Consider the following 18153-nt stretch of genomic DNA (forward strand, 5'->3'; position numbering starts at 1 on the left):
CTTCACACACATTGATCGCATACTCCCATGCTTTGAACACTATGGAAGAAAAATTAAATTGTCCATGTGGGCTCACGATCTATCTAAGAAATGAAAAACTTGCCTCCACGCGGGCTGACAATTTAACTAGAGATTGAGTTAGAAAAAGCTTACAAAGGGTCCTTAAGCAACTTCAAATTAATTTCAATTTTTGCTTTGCCTTGTTTAGCTTTGCAATTTTTTTAATTTTAAGCTTTTTATGCTCTTGCTTAGCTTCACTTGGCTTTCTGCTTTTGCAATTCCCTTCTGCTTCACTCCCCTTGGTTCAACTCACCTAGCCAATCAAGAACAAACACAATAAGTAACCAAAATAAAAATAAAGTAAAGACACGATCAAAAGAGTACTAATTCCTAATTGTTTCCAAAATATGGCGTTGCCTAGATTCCCAGCAACGGCGCCAAAACTTGGTGTCGTTATGAACTAACAAGTTAAAACGTGTTAAAGAGTGGCCAAGTTTGAATTTATAAAGTGCCACTACTAACTATAGCTACTAATATAGCTAGGGTGAGTAGGGATTGTCCCAAGGGATCAGAAGCGTACTTTTGCTTCGAAACAATGTTAGATTAGCAGGTCGAGTGATCAAAAGGTGGTTTGATTGGTTAATTAAACAATAATTTTAAATTAAATGAAAGCAATGTAGAATAAATAAAGTAAGTAAAGTATAAAGAAATAAGAGAGAGAGAGAGATCTTGGGACTTAGAGGTCACCGCTAAACATCACCTTCCTAGACACTCAATGCACAATAAATGAGGGAGATTGTATGTTGCAATACTAATGTGTGTGATTGATTAAATTAACAAGCATGGATGACCATTTAAGCATACATTGTCTAAACAACTAATGAATAGCACAATATATCAAATTAAACCATTGTTCCTTCCTTTAAGCTCACAATCAAAACACATCAACAAACTAAGAAATATACTACTTGCCTTCATAAGCATAGAACATCAAATAACAAGCATGGATTGTCCTCCCATCTAGGAAAGTATGGCAACTACACTACAACTAAGCTTGGGACATAAAAATTAAACTAATTGAACTAAGGAAAAAGCACAATCCATCAAGAAATAAGTATGAACCATCAAACAAACCACAAGAGTATTCCATTAAAGCACCATGCCTTGACCATCACTATATTCATGATATTAACACACATAGACATGCATCAATGTAACAAAATCTAGAGATAAACACATGAACATCTATTCTAGCATATATAGACATATGGATATAATGAAATGATCAATTGGAAGTACTAAACTACACAAATCAAGATAGAAACAAGATTTATATATATATATATATATATATATATATTACAACACAAATCACCTCAAAATACAAAGCATCAAAGTCTAGGAGGCATGATTAGGGCTAACTCTAGCCCCAAGAAGATGTTTAGCCACTCATTGTTGTAGTCATCCAACCCTCAAGGGCCATCTCTATGGTAGGAATACTCTTCTTCTCCTTGATGGAAACCCTAGATGAGTGGAAGAACTCCCAAATGGTGTGTATCTTTCCAATCTCTAGACTCCTCCAACCTCTCTTATGTATGGTTCCTTTTTTCTCTTTTGTATATGATTCTCCAAGATTGTATATATGTAAAATGGCTCAAAATCCTTATATAGGTAGCTCAAGTGTCACACCCAATGGTTAGACCTCGTACACTAGGACCTCCAAATGATTGCACCATGAGCACCCTTTTAATTAGTTGGAACTCTATTTTTTTTCACACTTTAGGGGGTTCGATCGATCGAAGTCTGGTGAGATCGATCGAACCTTGATGGCGCCTTTTTAGAATAAGACAAATCTGAGATATTTTCGAGATATTTTAGGAAAAAGACAAAAGTGGTAGGTGGGGATAAGATCAAGGGTATTCGATCGATCAAAGAAATGTTGGATCGATCGAAGAAGGTATTTTGGTGAGGAAAATAACAAAAGTCTCGATCCATCTTGAAATGGTTGGAACGATCACTGTGGGATCGATCTGAGCTTGCTCCGATCGATTGAAGATGCTGTTTTCCACCACTTTGCTTCCATTTTGCTTTTTTCTTCCATTCAGCTTGAGATTGTTTCTTTTATACGCTAATTTGGCTGAATTGACTTATTTTGGGGATAAGTACTTGAAAAGGGCAATAATCATGAAATTAGTCTAAAACGAAAAAATAAGATAGATAAAGGTTTTAAAATACTCGAGCTTAAGGGGTTTAAATGCGCACTTTTTAGCGCTTATCATTATACATTATAGATATGTGAAAAACAATGAAGTTCTTGGGATTCATGTAAATTTGTGATTAATGCTTGACATGAATAATTATAGTTTACATTCATATATTCTTGCATTGACTGTTTCCTTTCCGGGGGTGAATGTACTCCATCGGTTTCAGTATTTGGTATCACCAGTTCTATTTTTTGCCAAAGCTCGAGGAGGGACCTGTAGCTAGTTTGTAATCCATCCAATGATGTCCTTCATCGTGCTAAATTCCTACTTCAAAATGCTTTTCAGAACAACTGTGAGGACTTTGCAATCTATAGTAAGACTGATTTTCGTGGTGGTGATGGCGGGAGTGAGCAGGCAATGGCTCTTTTGATTTTCTTTACTGTCATGATAATTGGACAGGTATGTAGCATCATCAACTTTAGCTAATTATATGCTTATTAATGTCAAGACATTTGGGGGATTATTTAGTATAACTATTTACAGGATATATTCTGGTTCTGGTATTGGATGATGGTGAGTTGGGTATATGTTATGCTAACTGTTAAGCCATTTGGTAAACACATTGTCCCTGCACTGTCTTCCGATCAATTGCAGGACTTATGTCATTTACTGCATACATGTGTTGGCAATGTTATTTGTCTGACCCCAGGGTCCTAGTTCAAAGGCTTATTGCCACTCTCGCACCGCTATATAACTAAGACTGCAACACAGATGGCCAAAAAAGACTTTGACATTTGCGTTTGTGTTTATGTTTGTGTTTGTGTTTCTCCTCCCCTTTTTTGTTGTCATAGTACATCTTATACATTCCCTTTGATATGTTTTTTTAGAAACGGGGGCATTAAAAACATAAACTTTGATAAGATTTTGAATAAATTCCGCTAAGAATATTTTATGGATCTATAGACGAACGCGTTCCTTTCCAAAAGGAGATGAATGTGCTATATTTACTTTCTCAAATCTGTTTCTGGGTGAATGAGAAATTAGCTCCAAAGTAAGGTGTTTGATAAGCCTAAATGGGTTTACAAAATGTGGGAAATATTTGTCCCACATCAGAAAAATATTAAAACCAAAAGGCACCATGAGGCCTATATAAACCCCCCTTAGGTTCATTCCAAAGCACTCCAATTCAAAATCCTTTTCTCTAACTTTGAATTATTTCCTTCCTCTCTCTTATTCTATAAGTGTCTGTGGGATCGAGCCCTTGTCTTTGGGTTCGAGCCTTAGTCAGTCACTCCGAGTCCGAGTTCGAGTCAAAGAGTACTACACCGAGCCGGTTCACCTATTTCTTTGGTTTGCAGTGCTACAACCGAATGAAGTAAAAGTCGTTATATCCTGGGAGATAGACGTCACTGAGTCCGTTAACACCATAGCGGGGCGAATCTATCTTAAGGATATAGAATCAAATTCTAGCCTCGACTTATTTTCAAGTTCTTTTACTTTGTTTTATTTTATAAGATATTATATATATAGATTATTATTATTTTATAATAATAATTATATATATATATACACATTATATTTACAGATAATATTTAAATAAATAATACTATAGTATATGGTATAGTTAGACCACATATTTTTGGACGACAATCTTAAAACAGATTCGGATTATACTATAGTTTAATTATTTAAATATTATTATTATTTTATTTCTATAAATTTGACTGTAGTCTGTATATTTAATATATAACAGACGAATGGCAAGAACAAGTACTACTATGGCTAATGTTCCCATCAGTCATGGGGAGAAGCCTGAAAAATTTAGTGGGGCAAAGTTTAAAAGGTGACAGCAGAAAATGATGTTCTACCTTACAACTCTAAATCTGGACAAGTCGCTAATTGAAACTGCCCTAGTGCTAAAAGAGGGAGAAACTGACATTACAAAGCTAGGAGCTGTTGATGCATGGAAGCATGGAGACTTCCTATGTAAGAACTACATCCTCAATGGATTGGACAACACTCTATATAATGTGTACAGTCCAATGAACATTGCTAAAGAGCTATGGGAGTCACTAGACAAGAAATATAAAACTGAGGATGCTAGCTTGAAGAAGTTCATGGTTGGATGATTTCTGGACTATGATAGACTCCAAGACAATCATGAGCTAAATGCAGGAGCTCCAACATATCCTACATGAGATACATGCTGAGAAGATGACTTTAAGTGAATTTTTTTAAGTAGCTTCAATCATTGAAAAGCTACCACCTACTTGGAAAGATTTTAAAAACTACTTGAAGTATAAGCACAAGGAAATGGGGCTCAAAGATCTGATTGTTAGGCTGAGAATTGAAGAAGATAACCGCACATCTGAAAAGAAAGTCGGGAATTCTTCAATGGCGTTAAAAGCAAATGTAGTGGAAGCTGGATAGAAGAATAAAAAGAGAAAGTACTCTGGAGAAGGTCCCAGCCAAGGAAACTACAAGAGGTTTACTAGAAAGTGCTTCATATGCGGCAAGCTAGGAGACCGAGCTAAAGACTGTCGTAACCGCAAAGCATAACATAACCCCAAGCACCCACAGCCCTTAGCGTCCGCCCGCAAGGCACAACTCAGGGTCATTTTTTTGCAGCCTTGTTCCGCTAACTTGTTTCAACCATAACTCTTTCGTCCGGACTCCGAATTAAGTGATTCTTGAGTCTAACTTTGTTAATTTTTCATTTTCTATCTAATGGTATGAACACTAGCATCCATATATGTATGAAATGACCATTTTACCCTTGGTTCATATCTTATAGGGTTTTGAAACCCTAGTTTCCGCATTTATTTCCTTTTGAGTTCCGTAACTTCGTGGGAAGTTACTTTAGCGTCTTAGGGATGACGTATATCTCTAGAGACCTTGTCTATTCTATTCGCTTCCTCATTCAGGATCCGTTATCAGGTCAACTTTCGGGTTATCACAGACACACCGGGTTTGTAAAAAATTCTGGGTCGTCACAGGTGGTATCAGAGAGTCGGGGTTTGAAAACCATGGACGACAGGTTTGGGTTCATTACATGCATCTCGTTAACACACTTTGATGTGTTCACATGTTTACGTGCTTATTTGCTTAAGTATTTAGAAGCATCTTTTGTTTGACATGCATGTTTGTATACTTATATGCTTAGATGTTTGATGTTTTCGTTATGTGACTTAACATAATTTAGGTGCTTATATGCTTATGTGCTTAAATGTTTAAAGGCATTCCTTAATTGTCTAAGCATGAACTATATGTTTGTTTATATTTTTATTCCTTGGGTTTTGTACATTCATTTGACGAGTTGTGTTTGGTCACAAGTACGTGGAGATGATTGATCATTCTTCCTTGCCACTTGTCGTGTTTTGGACTTAGACGACTAATAGGATGTGAGAGGGGCACAGAGCTTCTCATCTTGGGTTTCACGAATTGTTAGGTGCACTTAATTTTTTCTTAAGAGCATACTAGTTATTACTTACGCTATTCATTTTGAATTTTTACCTACTTGTCTTGTGACAGAGCATGTTATATGTAGATTATTATTTCTTATAGAAGTATATGGTTTTGTTGACATGCAGTATGCTAAATGTTTAGTAAGCTTATGCGTGTGAATGAAATTATCTTACGTGCTTAACAAAATGGTAGTGACAACATGCGATGGCTTATGTTTGCCTTGTTTCATGTTTTACCTTTAAGCATTGATGATGCTCAGTCGGGTGAGATTAATGCTAGGGCATTGTCTCTTGGAGTTTGTAGTATCCTAGCTTAGATACATTATATCTTGTAGGTCATACCTTGTAAGGAAAAGCCATCTTATAAGGTCTCCACGGTGGGAGCCTTCTTGTCCGTTTTGGCGATTGGAGGTTTGAGATTTGGGTTTCTGGTTGATGCAAATGAAGCTCATGTGAGCGTAGTGTTGTAATCCTTATTTGAAGAGATGAAGCGTGGGTCATGGAGGCACCGTTTTGTCTCATTTTCTTTTGTTACTTCATAACGGGATCATGGTAGTATCCGAGATGTTCATATCATCTCATAGGCCTTCGTGGTGATCTTGATGTGGTGACATCATTTAGGGTTTCATTTCTATTGTCGTGGGACAGTGAGTCAGGATTGACTTGAGTTCTTCTTTAGAAATGAGCGGTTTTTTTTGTGAGCGTCAATAGTGAGGTTCTCATGTCATGTCTTTTTAAGGTGATGGTTTAGGGACTGATAGGTGTGCTGACCTAGGACCCTTCTTGTGTTTACCTTGGATAGCTCTTACGAGCTACGATTGAGATGTGAGTGGTTTCATGTGATTAATTGCGTTAGTGCAATTAATTACTGTCCCCCATTGTCATTAGAGACTCGGGGTTATGTGTTAGGATCCCGGTAGAACCCTATAGAGTTTCTATCGGACTCTTCGACATCTTGGGATATATCCTTCTTATGGATGTCTTGTGATGGTTAGTGTTGGAACTATCTATTACATAGTCGTTTTGTTGTTCAGTAGTCGTTTTAGGAGGTGACTCATTTCCTTGCAGTGGGAGATTGGACTCATCCATATTCTGGGTTACGTTTTTTTTCTTCTTTGTGAAATAGTCCTTTTGAGAGGCATTCCACTTTGTTTGTACTTTAATGCATTACCTTTTATGTAGTCACCTTTACCTGTTTATATGCCTTATCATTTTGAGCATGCCTTAGAGACATGTTTAGGATATGTGGCTATGTGTTGGTTTGTGTGCTGATAGAGATGATACATTTTTTTTCTTCATGTGTTGTATTTACTTATCATGCTAGTATCATTAGTGATGTGTAGCGTGTAGTTATTTACTTAACCCCTATGTGTTAAGTGGATTACTGAATTGCCTTATGTATGCTATGTGTTTAGTTATAGGGTGTTGTTTAGCTTAAGTGATTTGATATTACAAGTATACGCTAAGTGGGTGTCGAGTACATACTTGGGTACATTGTGTTGCACTGTAATTGCATATATAGCGTACATTTATTTTGAGATTGTGACTTGATCACCATATATATGTTTATTTTACGATGACGGACACGGTCCTATGTTATCATTTTCTATCATCATAACTGCATATTTAATCTTGTTCTTTCTATTTGTCGTTGTGCATTGATGAAAAGGGTTGTGTGACCTTGGTTGTCGGGATTATGATGTGTGAGCTACGTGGTAGATTCATGTCTTTAAGGATTTGGTCTTCCCTTATAGTGATTTTGATTCAGGGTTTTGATTCTTAAGTGTAACCTTATAGTAGGTATGCTTTAGGATGGTATGTAGGATCTTCAGTATAGAGTCTTGTGGTGAAAGTCATTGTATTAGGGAGACATTGATGTTATTAATTTCGTAAAGTTCGATCCATTGGCTTGAGGGCACAGACTTGTCAGGCTTTAGATTCGTGACTGGTGTGGTTGATAATGGTGTTTTAAGACGTAAAAGTTTTCTGTTTTTCTTATATTGAGGATTTGAGGCCTTAAGCATAGCAGTGCCTATGACATTGTTGTCAGAGTTTTGGGATTGGCCAAGATGGTCAGGCCAGACATCTTTGGACCATATCCCAACTCTCACAAACTGCCTGGTTCACATAATGCTTTCGGTAATGATTATTTTCGACATTGATGTCATTTGTATCGAGAGGTTTCACGGGTAAAACTTATTGGGGGCAGGTTATGAATTAGTGCTATTTACTATCAATGGTACCGTACCAAGTATGCAAGTCGTGGCCAGATGCTGGCTACCAACAATGCTACCTTATTGACGAGTTTGTGTGGCCGGTGCTAGTCACTATTAAAGCTACCATGCATTTGGGTACGTTATGGGCTAGTTTTAGTCGCTATTCATTCTGTCATGTTATCTTTAGCTAGGTGTTTTGATTCAATAAATGATTGTCGTTCAATTCATGTGTCGATTCAGTAGGTGATGTGTTTCACGATTTAGTGATTCCCTATTTTCCTTCTTTGGTTTTGGAGCTTTAGGAGTTTCCCTGTAGTACTGGTTGATCTGTTCCTAGTTATGACCTCGCGTCGGGTCCTTGTTTCATCCTCCATAGGATGTGTCTAATTTCGGGGGTGAAATCTCTTTAGGGAGGGTAGGTTGTAATGACCCTGTCATTTCCCTTCCCTTCTTTTTCCTATTTTTACAGAATTTTCTTTTTCCGTTAATGTTTCTTTTATGAGTTTGGGTTTTGTCCCTTCAGTTCATCTTAAGTGTCCGGGAATAGTTCCCGACACTCTTTCTTTTGGAGATTAGTATCATCCTTGTGATGGCGGTGTCATCTTCTTTCCATTTACAGCGTCTACTTTTTTCTTTATTTGTATTTATTTGTTTATCGTATCTTTTTGCGTAACCTTAAAATTTGTGCTCGAATTTGACTTCTGACTTCACGTACGTTCACTCCATTTGATTTCTATGAAATGCTTATCTTTACTTTTGTAGAAAAGCATGATACGAGTTTACTTTTCCCGTAAGGGCGTGGATGCATAGCTTCTTCGAAAACATTTTTGTTTTACGTGGTGTTTTTCTTAATTAAATTTTCTTTAGATATTTATCCTAGGGACCATTTTGTAATTTATTTTGTGAGATATTTAGAGGAGTGGCCTTTTTGCAATTTCTAAAAAAGTGTGACAAGTGTCGTGCTCTCATTGGACCACTTGTCGGCTTGTGGTAATGACACTTGGAAGCCTAGCATGATGACAAGTGGAAGGCCTAGATTAAGCCTTGAGAAGAGGCTTAGGATGGTGAAAAGTGTAGGCTTCACATTTAGTCTTGCATTAACGTGTGCGAGAGAGGTTGTGTGTGTGTGTGTGTGTGTGTGTGTGTGTGTGTGTGACTATCTAGGTTTTGAGTTAATGGAGGAATACACATTCCTTCACTATCTCACCTTCTTCCCTCTCTCTAACCCTAGCCACCATTAAAGCTACCATAAACCTAGGCTTGTAAGCTCACTTTCAAGCTCCTTCCACTCACCTTTGAGCTTAAGGCTTGGAATACAAAAGCTTCCCCTCACCCTCCTCTACAAAACCCTTAAAGGGTTTTGCCATTTTGCCTTTGCTTTCTACAGATTCTAGAGCTTCTATTATGTAGTGAGGTAGGGGATGTCCTATGTTTATACCCTAAGTGGTTTAATGCTTAATTTGGAGTTAATAAATATTGTTTACATGCTTATAACTTCTAGGACTTGCATATAGGTAACTATTGTATATAATGAACTTAGGGTATCATGTTGTAAGTAATTTGTATATAACCTATATGTTGTGTTTGTGTTGTTTCATTTGAAGTAATCTAAAATCTAAAGATTTTCATGTATAGTGCTTACTTGAATCTAGTGATTTTCCATGTGTAAAGATTACTTAAATTGTGTAAAAAGCATGCCTATGAATTATCAAATATTCAATGCTTTAATGATGTTGAAATGATTAGTTGAAACTCTACTATGTAATGAGAGTAATGTATTTTAATAAATTTAGTAAGTTATTGTAGCTTAGAGAATTACTTTGTAATTTGTAGAGATACAGTTCTTGTGTGTAAAACATAGTGTGTACGCCACTAAGGCTTTAAGAGCATGGTGGTCGTCATTATGTTGTTACGAGGTTTTAAGTTATAATGCACGGCATACATAACAAGTATTAGGATGGATGCCATCCGATCTTGAAAATAGTGGACATCGCATCTAGTGGGTGGAAGGTCCCATGGAACATTGGCCAATGGGGTGTACGTGAAATGCACCAATCTCGTTTTCATGTCCGGGATTTAATTCTGGCATCGTTGTTTTTATTACGTTGTGCCGTTAAGTGGTATGTGTGAGTTGCGTCGTAGTCGAGTCTATGTGCAAATTGTTTGATAACTTTTGGAGTGATGATTATCTTGTTATCCTACTAGCTTTGTGGTAGTTGTTATAGCAAGTATACTCTTAGTGTTTGATTCAGTTTCATTTACAAGTTGACATTTCTTAGAAGTTGTAGCTTGTTATATTTACTTATTGTAAGTAGCTTATATTATGTTTCAAATGTTGTTTTCGGGATGTCTTTTAGCTTCCCCTTTAAACTTAGACGTTAGGTGGCATGATCCGTGTGAATTCGGTTTATATTAAACTTGCAAATTCATTGAAACTTTAGGTTATACGCATATCTTTTCCGACGAGTAATGTAAGTTACTCATTCTCACTGAATGCGGTTTTTCAGGTAAGAAGATCATGTTTTAGGATGCACAACATCCCTAAGTTGGCTTGGCTATTTTGGCATACTTTTGTGTAATTTCAAATGCATGCAAGTGTTAGCATGTATTACTTTCCCTTTGATGTTGTAATGTACAATTAGGTTATGACATGTCGTTTTTAATTCAGAATATGTAAAGTTTGCCTAAGCACACGATTCTAAACTCATTTTATATGTATAATGTGTGGCCAAGGCCAAACGCCTTTCCGTTTTCATTTATGTGCCTTAATTCCGTATTTTTACTTTTAAAGGTAATTTTATGGATATTAGAGGTTTGGCATGTCATACTTTGTGTTTGGCATATTTTGAGGCTGTGGGCCATTGTAGCACGCTTAAATATGCATATTACGTTTATGTATATGTTCACTTTGCAGACAACATCACATTTGTATGAAATGGATGTTTGTAGGTTAAGTATTTTCTTGTTTTTGCAAAATCTAATCTTAAGGGCATTTTGGGTAGTTAACTTGAAAAATAAGAACTTCCCTTGACATGGTCACTTAGAAAATGTAATTTCATAGCATTTTTCCAAAAAATGTCGTCTTGGTCTCGAAAATCCCGCGTCAATTCTGATTTTTTGGTTTAGTCTTGTTTTGACATTTTAGAGCATGTTACTATTCATCGACTTTTTTTTGAAAAACATGTCGACCGTTCCAAAACTTCTGTTGGCCTTGTAGACATATTTTAAGGTTGCATATCCAATTTAGACATTTTAGAAACCATCCCAAGCCTCATTTCCTTTATGTTTGGCAGCAAGTCTGCTATTTGGCGGGCACCCGCAGTGCCGGCCTTGGTGGGCCCCCGTAGCCCTTAGCGTCCGCCTGCAAGACATGACTCAGGGTTATTTTTTTGCAACCTTGTTCCGCTAAATTGTTTCGACCATAACTTTTTCTTCCGGATTCTGAATCAAATGATTCTTGAGTCTAACTTTGTTAATTTTTCGTTATCTATCTATTGGTGTGAACAGTAGCATCCATCTCTATATGAAATGACCATTTTGCCCTTGATTTATTTCTTGTCAGGTTTTGAAACCCTAATTTTCGCATTTGTTTCCTTTTGTGTTCCATAACTTCGTGGGAAATTACTTTGATGTCTTAGGGATGACGTACATCTCTAGAGACCTCGTTTATTCAATTCACTTCTACATTCGTGATCCGTCATCGAGTCAACTTTCGGGTCATCACAGACGCACCAGGTTTGTAAAAAAACCAGGCCGTCACAGAACCGTGAAAAAATTTAACATCATTAATCCTATTTAAGTCAATGCGTCATGATCGTGTTATTCTGATTAACTTATTTAATGAATTGCGTCAAATTTAAATTCAGTTCTTGACCTCTTCAACCTAATTTGATATGGGTGAATTATTCTCTTGCCTTGTAGCGTTTGAATTACACTATTTTTTAATTATTTATTTATTTTTTCCAAAAAAAATACCTCAAAAAATAGAATTTAATGTAAAATGCTACAAGTGAGACAGTTTAATGCAATTAACCCTAATTTGTATAATAAGTAATAATTTTGTATTCCTATTGTACTACAGTGAAACCCTTGGTCAATAATCAAATTTATGGAAGCAAAATGAAAATTTAGGCATTCAAATGCTCCGTTTGGGATGGAAGAGAACAGGAGGGATGGAAGAGAACATTTCTACGGAAGGATGGCCAGTGCCTTTTTCACTTCTTTTTTTTTTAATTTGATGGAAGAGATAATTGAAAGAAAAGATTGTGTGACACATTATTTTGTTTAGTTAGCGACATTTTTATAATTTGATTTGGATGGATGAAAAAACATGAATTAGGAAAGATGCCCTCTTCCTTCCTTTCTTTGTTCCAATCCTTCCAACCAAACAACCAAAATTTCATTTATTTTCCTCTCTTTCATCCTTCATTCCAATCAAACATAACATAAAACTCAACTTCTTCTTTTTTTTTCTAATTATCTATACTATTATTAAAAGTACAAGAAGTTTCAGTACATTATTGTGTTTCGGTACATATCCTTTTCAATTTTAACTACTATATATATTATTATTGTCAACTAAACAATTAGGTTTATTCATATTATTTCTATATTATTTCAAATTCATAAGGAAATCTAATTAGAAAAGGAGTCAATGAAAGGAATATTTTATAATTATTGTATTTTTAAGTCTTCCCTAAATAGCAATTTTACAATAATATAATTTCTAATTTTCCTCAAAAGAATTAAAGGTATTATTCTTCGTCCTTTTGATTTTTTGTTTCGTTGGTTTTTTCTTTTAATTTTTAATGTCTCATATTTTCAATTCTTTTTCTCTGTTTTGCTTTTTTCTCCTCCGTCCTTTTGATTTTGCTTCTAGGGATTTTTCTTTTAATTTTTAATGTCTCTTATTTTCAATTCATTTTCTCTGTTTTGCTTATACAGTTTTTGTTGTTTAGCTTCTAAGGTTTGCAGCTAAAGAAGAATCAAGAGAAAGAATAATCAAGAAAAAATTGTAAGTGCTACAAAGTTAGGATTTTTTTTAAAAAAATATTCGGTCGGTTACCTTTTCTCCCTTGTGAAAATTTTCAGTTCATTTTCTCTCTTTTGATTTGAAGAATAATCAAGAGAAAGAATAATCAAGAGAAAATTGTAAGTGCAAAATTAGGATTTTTAATTTGGTTTCTATTACTTTTTCTATTCCATACAAAGTTAGGTTTTTTAAAAAAAATATTTAGTTGGTTGTCTTTTCTCTCTTGTGAATTTTTTCAATTCTGTTTGCACCATAAAATTAATTTTTTAATTCAGAGGTGCTTGATTGGAGAAAAAGATATATACCGTGTTATTAAATATGACCCTTATTTAAAAATTGGAGTCTAAAGTCACCTCAGTTTTGGTTCAAAACACAGGTATTTGGATAAGCTTAAGAGCCTGTTTGGCATATGTTTTGTTTTGTTTTAGACCTACAGTAACACCTTTCAAGCCCAAAACATGTTTGGTTGGGCTTGTTGTGTTTTAAACATGTTTGGTTAGGCTTGTTGCGTTTTAGGCCTGCAGTAACCCCTTTCAAGCCCAAAATCTGAAACACAATTTTGATGTTTTTTGTTGTTTCGGTATTGTTTGGACTAAAAATCACTGTAGGGAGGAAACAAAAACTATCATTTTACTATAGCAGAGGCAACAACGGAAGAAGTATAAAAGGAAAATTTTGTTTTTGTTAGGGTTAGCGTTTGTTCTCTCGTCTGTGGCGATTCTTGGCGACTGTTATGCAACAACTAGAAGGACGTATAAATCCAAGGTTCCAATGTTGTTTTTGGCTGAAACCTTCAACGATCTGCATTTCCTTTGTTGTTATCAAAGGAGTGCAACCAGCAAGACAACCCAAAAGGCACTATTTTCTGTCAGTTTCGTTCTCTCTCTCACATTTTTTTTTTTAAATACCCAACATGTTAGCCCAAAAGAATGACGAATCTGAAGGCAATTGAAATTGCCAAGTGTTAAGCATTTTTGGCTTCAGCATATGATAAGGATTTCCTCAATATGAGATTTCTTCAAATTTAGAACATGGTGAACACCTATCAAAGTTCTCATTAGACCATTATGTATTCTATTCCTTGATGTGCCTATTAAAGGACTCATCCTTTCTTCTCTTCCTTATCATTAAATTTAGGACACTTTCTCCACACGGCCAATCTTTCCACGTTAATAACATGCATTCTTCTTTTTAGTCCTAGACATAATCTATATCAACCTCTGATTGTCAAATCACTGTCATATGCCGTGGACAATTGGGTAATGTTTGACTTATATTCTCTGCATGTGCTTCCTGCTGTTATACGTGTGTAACAATTGGAACTAAGCTTGAAAAAAAAGGTATGCTTACTTTGAAGGCTCATTGAATTTTAATGATTGATTATTATATGTGTGTGACCAGTGGAGATATACTCACTTCATTTTTTCATTTTCCAGGTCACACTATATATTACAGACAAGAAAAGCTGGACTAATATTTTTGAGATGTGTTAGGCAGTTAGAAGAAAATTGTAATATTCGTTACCATGTATTATTTACATTTTGCCTCTTGTAATAAATAATATGATTGAAGAGTTATGTATAGAGATTCAAAAAAGATTTATGTAAACTTTTAATAAAAGTTCCATTGTTTGTTCATAGGTTGGTATATTGTCATTTACTTCCAATGTTATACATTTGATTTTACCACTTGAGTAAATTTTATTTGAATAGGTTGTGGGGATTATGAAATTGAAAACTCTAGTATGTATTGAAATTATTGTCTTTATACCCAAAAAATTAGTTATTGCAGATTGGACATGTTAATGTAAACTTGACTTTTGGGCTTCAATTCAACTACAAATCAGGTGGATGATGTCTGACAGGTAGTAGGATCTTTAGCACTTCCAAAACCTCCTCTATTTTTGCAATTTCAATACATTGAATTAGAAAATGTGGCGAAGACTCACTTGAATCATTCTTAATTACGTTCTTCCTTAAACATTGTTGAGTAATTCATGTTGAATGTCGCTTATATGAATCCATTGAACTCCTATACTTTAAAAATTTTCATATAAATTGATGTAAACTATTAATCTCAACCAATTCCAATTCCAAACATGTTTTGTTTTCAAAATTCTTGAAACGCATGACTTACACCAAACATGTTTTGTATGTTTCTGTTTCTGACATTTCCACAGCAAAACATTGTTCCCAAATGTGCTTCCGATTTTTTTCCAAAACATTCCTACAACAAAAACACTGTTTCTATTTTAGCCAAAAACAAAATACCTAAAACAAAGCCCATGCCAAACAGGCCCTAAGACATGTGGATAAGTTTAAGGCAAAAGAAGTTTTTATAATTCAAATAATATTTGACTTTAAAAAGAAACTGCTGCTACATGATTTCTCTATAAATAGAGACAGAAGAAGTCTGCACAGAGATCCCACGATCATTCAACAACTTTTTTACTTATGCAATTTTTATTTCTCTGCAATTTCATACAGTTAATTGTACTTTACTTATGTTCATAGGAGTAGCCTTGTGTTAGATTTACACTTAAAATAAAAGTCGACGCTTGGCTTAAGTCCCCTCTACTTTTATTTTCTAAGTCTTTTAGAATAGATGAATGCTCGTATAATTTGTTTTATTCCCTTCATCCATTCAACTTATAGTGCTGAAAGTCCTCTTTATTGAGGCGTTGAAGAACCTAAAGAAATGAGTCATCCTTGCCGTCCAACAGTCACCTGATTCACTAAGGGTCGATTTCAGATTCGGTCAGCACCAAGGATAGTTTGGCTATCCAACCCCTTAAGTCGAAAGACTCTAGTACGCCCTTAAAAAAAAAAAAAAAAAAAGCCAAACAAATTCAATTTTCGTGTTTGATTTTTTTCAATAATTAATTAGTAACCTTCTCTCTATTATGAATTTTTTTAATCAACAAAATTTATTTTTTTTTTCTTTTAATTTTAAATTTCTCTTATTTTCAATTCATTTCTCTGTTGTGCTTCTAGAGTTGTTGTTGTTTGACTTCTAGGGTTTCAAGAGAGAGAAGAATAAGTAAAAGTTGGTTCCCATTACCTTTCTATTCCATACAAAGTGTGGATTTTTTATTTTTTCAATTCTTTTTCTCAATTTTGAATTTTTCAGTAATTGATTAGCAACTTTTCCTCTATTATGAGAATTTTTGTAATTAATTAGCAACTTGATAACAAATTAAATTTTTTTAGTAGTTCGAAATTTTCTTTTAAGTTTTAATTTCTCTTATTTCTTTTCAATTTCGTTTATGCTACCTTCCATTTGTTAGGAATTTTTTGAATAATCTATTAATAATTTGACAACAAATTAAAAAAATTCAGTAAATTAAATTTTTTGTTTAATTTTTAATTACTCTCATCTCTTTTTAATTTGATTTCTTTATTTTATTTAGTTTTGTATCACATTTAAGTTTTTATTAAAAATTATATACTAAATTTTAAGTTTTGACTACATATATTTTACTAGTTGTATTATATAATTTAAAAATAATAAAAAATTATATTACAATTACAGGATACATTTATTAACATGTTATAAACACATCACTAAGGATCTTGTGACTTAATGGTATCTGTTCTCTATCTTCTAAAATAAAATGGTGAGAGTTTGAATTCCTAAAAGAACAAAGTGATGTCCGTCAGTTTCAAAAAAAAAAAACACATTGTATTGTGTTTCATAAAGTTCAATGTTCGAATTAGGCCATACGGCCCATACAAGAACTGTTTACATTATTTGGGAGATTCTTAATTCAGCTAATTTACAATTTTTTCGAAAATCGGATGGGAAATTATAAGATGTGGTAAGGATTAAGTGATCTCCTCTCCATTCCCGCTATAAAGGCCCTGACTTTCCCGCCACCTCTCGAAACGCATAACCCCTTGATTTCCCAAGAAAATCTCTAATTTCCCATCAGATTGTTTCTCATACTTCATATACCCTAAACTTTTCCCGGAGATTTCCTTTTCCTCATTGAAATTAGGGTTTCCGATCTGATGTTGGAGTCAGAATTCCAACTCTTCTCCGTTTGTGGAACTTGTTTAGGGTTTTCAAAAATGTCGACTACATGCATTATGCTGGAGGCACCACACGCTGATTCAAGCTCTGCTATCTCGCGGTCCGCTCAAGGAGGATGAGTTCCATTATATCTTCTCTAACGTTACTGGGAAACTCCAGGTCTTGTTTTACTTTGTTTCAATTTTTTTCTTTTTTTCTTTTTGTTTATTTTCCAAGGCATTCGAAATTTAACATAAACTAGATGCTTATAAGTTATGTCTGTATTAATTGTCAGAAGAAAAAGAAGAAGGCTACAAGTGGATACACAAGTTTGGCTATAAATAGCTGACTTAAGAGTGAGTCAGGGATATATAGAAACTAGAGAGTGTTGAGTGTGTCTTTTATTACCTGTATGATTTTTCCTCTTGAGAATAGTCCTCGTGAATCTCAATGGCAAAAACCTCATAATGAAGGTTAAATGTTAAAATAAATAAATAAATAAATAAAATAAATAGGAAGAGGATTCTTCGTGTTTGTCAAATAATGATAATTCGGGGAATGTTTACCAGTATTTACTTTTCTAAAAAATAACGGGAGGATTCTTCGTATTTGCCAAATAATGGTAATTCGGATAATGTCTACCACTATTTATTTTTCTAATAAGAGGTAGTTATAGAGATTTTACAATAATATCTCTCCTAAATAACCACATGATTTAGAGCCCGTTTGGGATTGCTGTTAGAATGTTGAAACCAGTTTTAGTAATAGAACTGTAATAAAACTAATGTCAATAAAACGCGTTATGCGTCTTTGTATAAAACACATTTTATACTTGAAGCACATTTTATACTTGAAGCAATTTTAAATTTATTTGTTAATAATGTTTCATAAAGCACTTTTATTACTAATTTTATTATATTACCCCTACATTAATAAACATGTTTTAATTTTTTAATATTAAATATTATAAAATTCCACTGAGTTCAATAATTTATGAAGATCAACTTGTATTGGTTTTTTTTTATTTAAAATATCACATATTTGTTTATGATATACTATTTTTATTTAGTACTAAAATATAAATAAGTTAAACATAATTTAATGATTATTAATTTGTATTTGATTTAGGATTTTCAAGTAATACAGTAAAATAAGCAAACTCGTTCATATGTTATCTAAAAATGAAATTTAATAATATAATGTTTTGCAAAGTTCTAGAGAAACGA

Source organism: Cornus florida, unplaced genomic scaffold, assembly GCF_030987335.1.
Source record: "Cornus florida cultivar Cherokee Brave unplaced genomic scaffold, ASM3098733v1 CherokeeBrave_3.0.0_Hap2_Chr06, whole genome shotgun sequence".
Taxonomy (NCBI): domain Eukaryota; kingdom Viridiplantae; phylum Streptophyta; class Magnoliopsida; order Cornales; family Cornaceae; genus Cornus; species Cornus florida.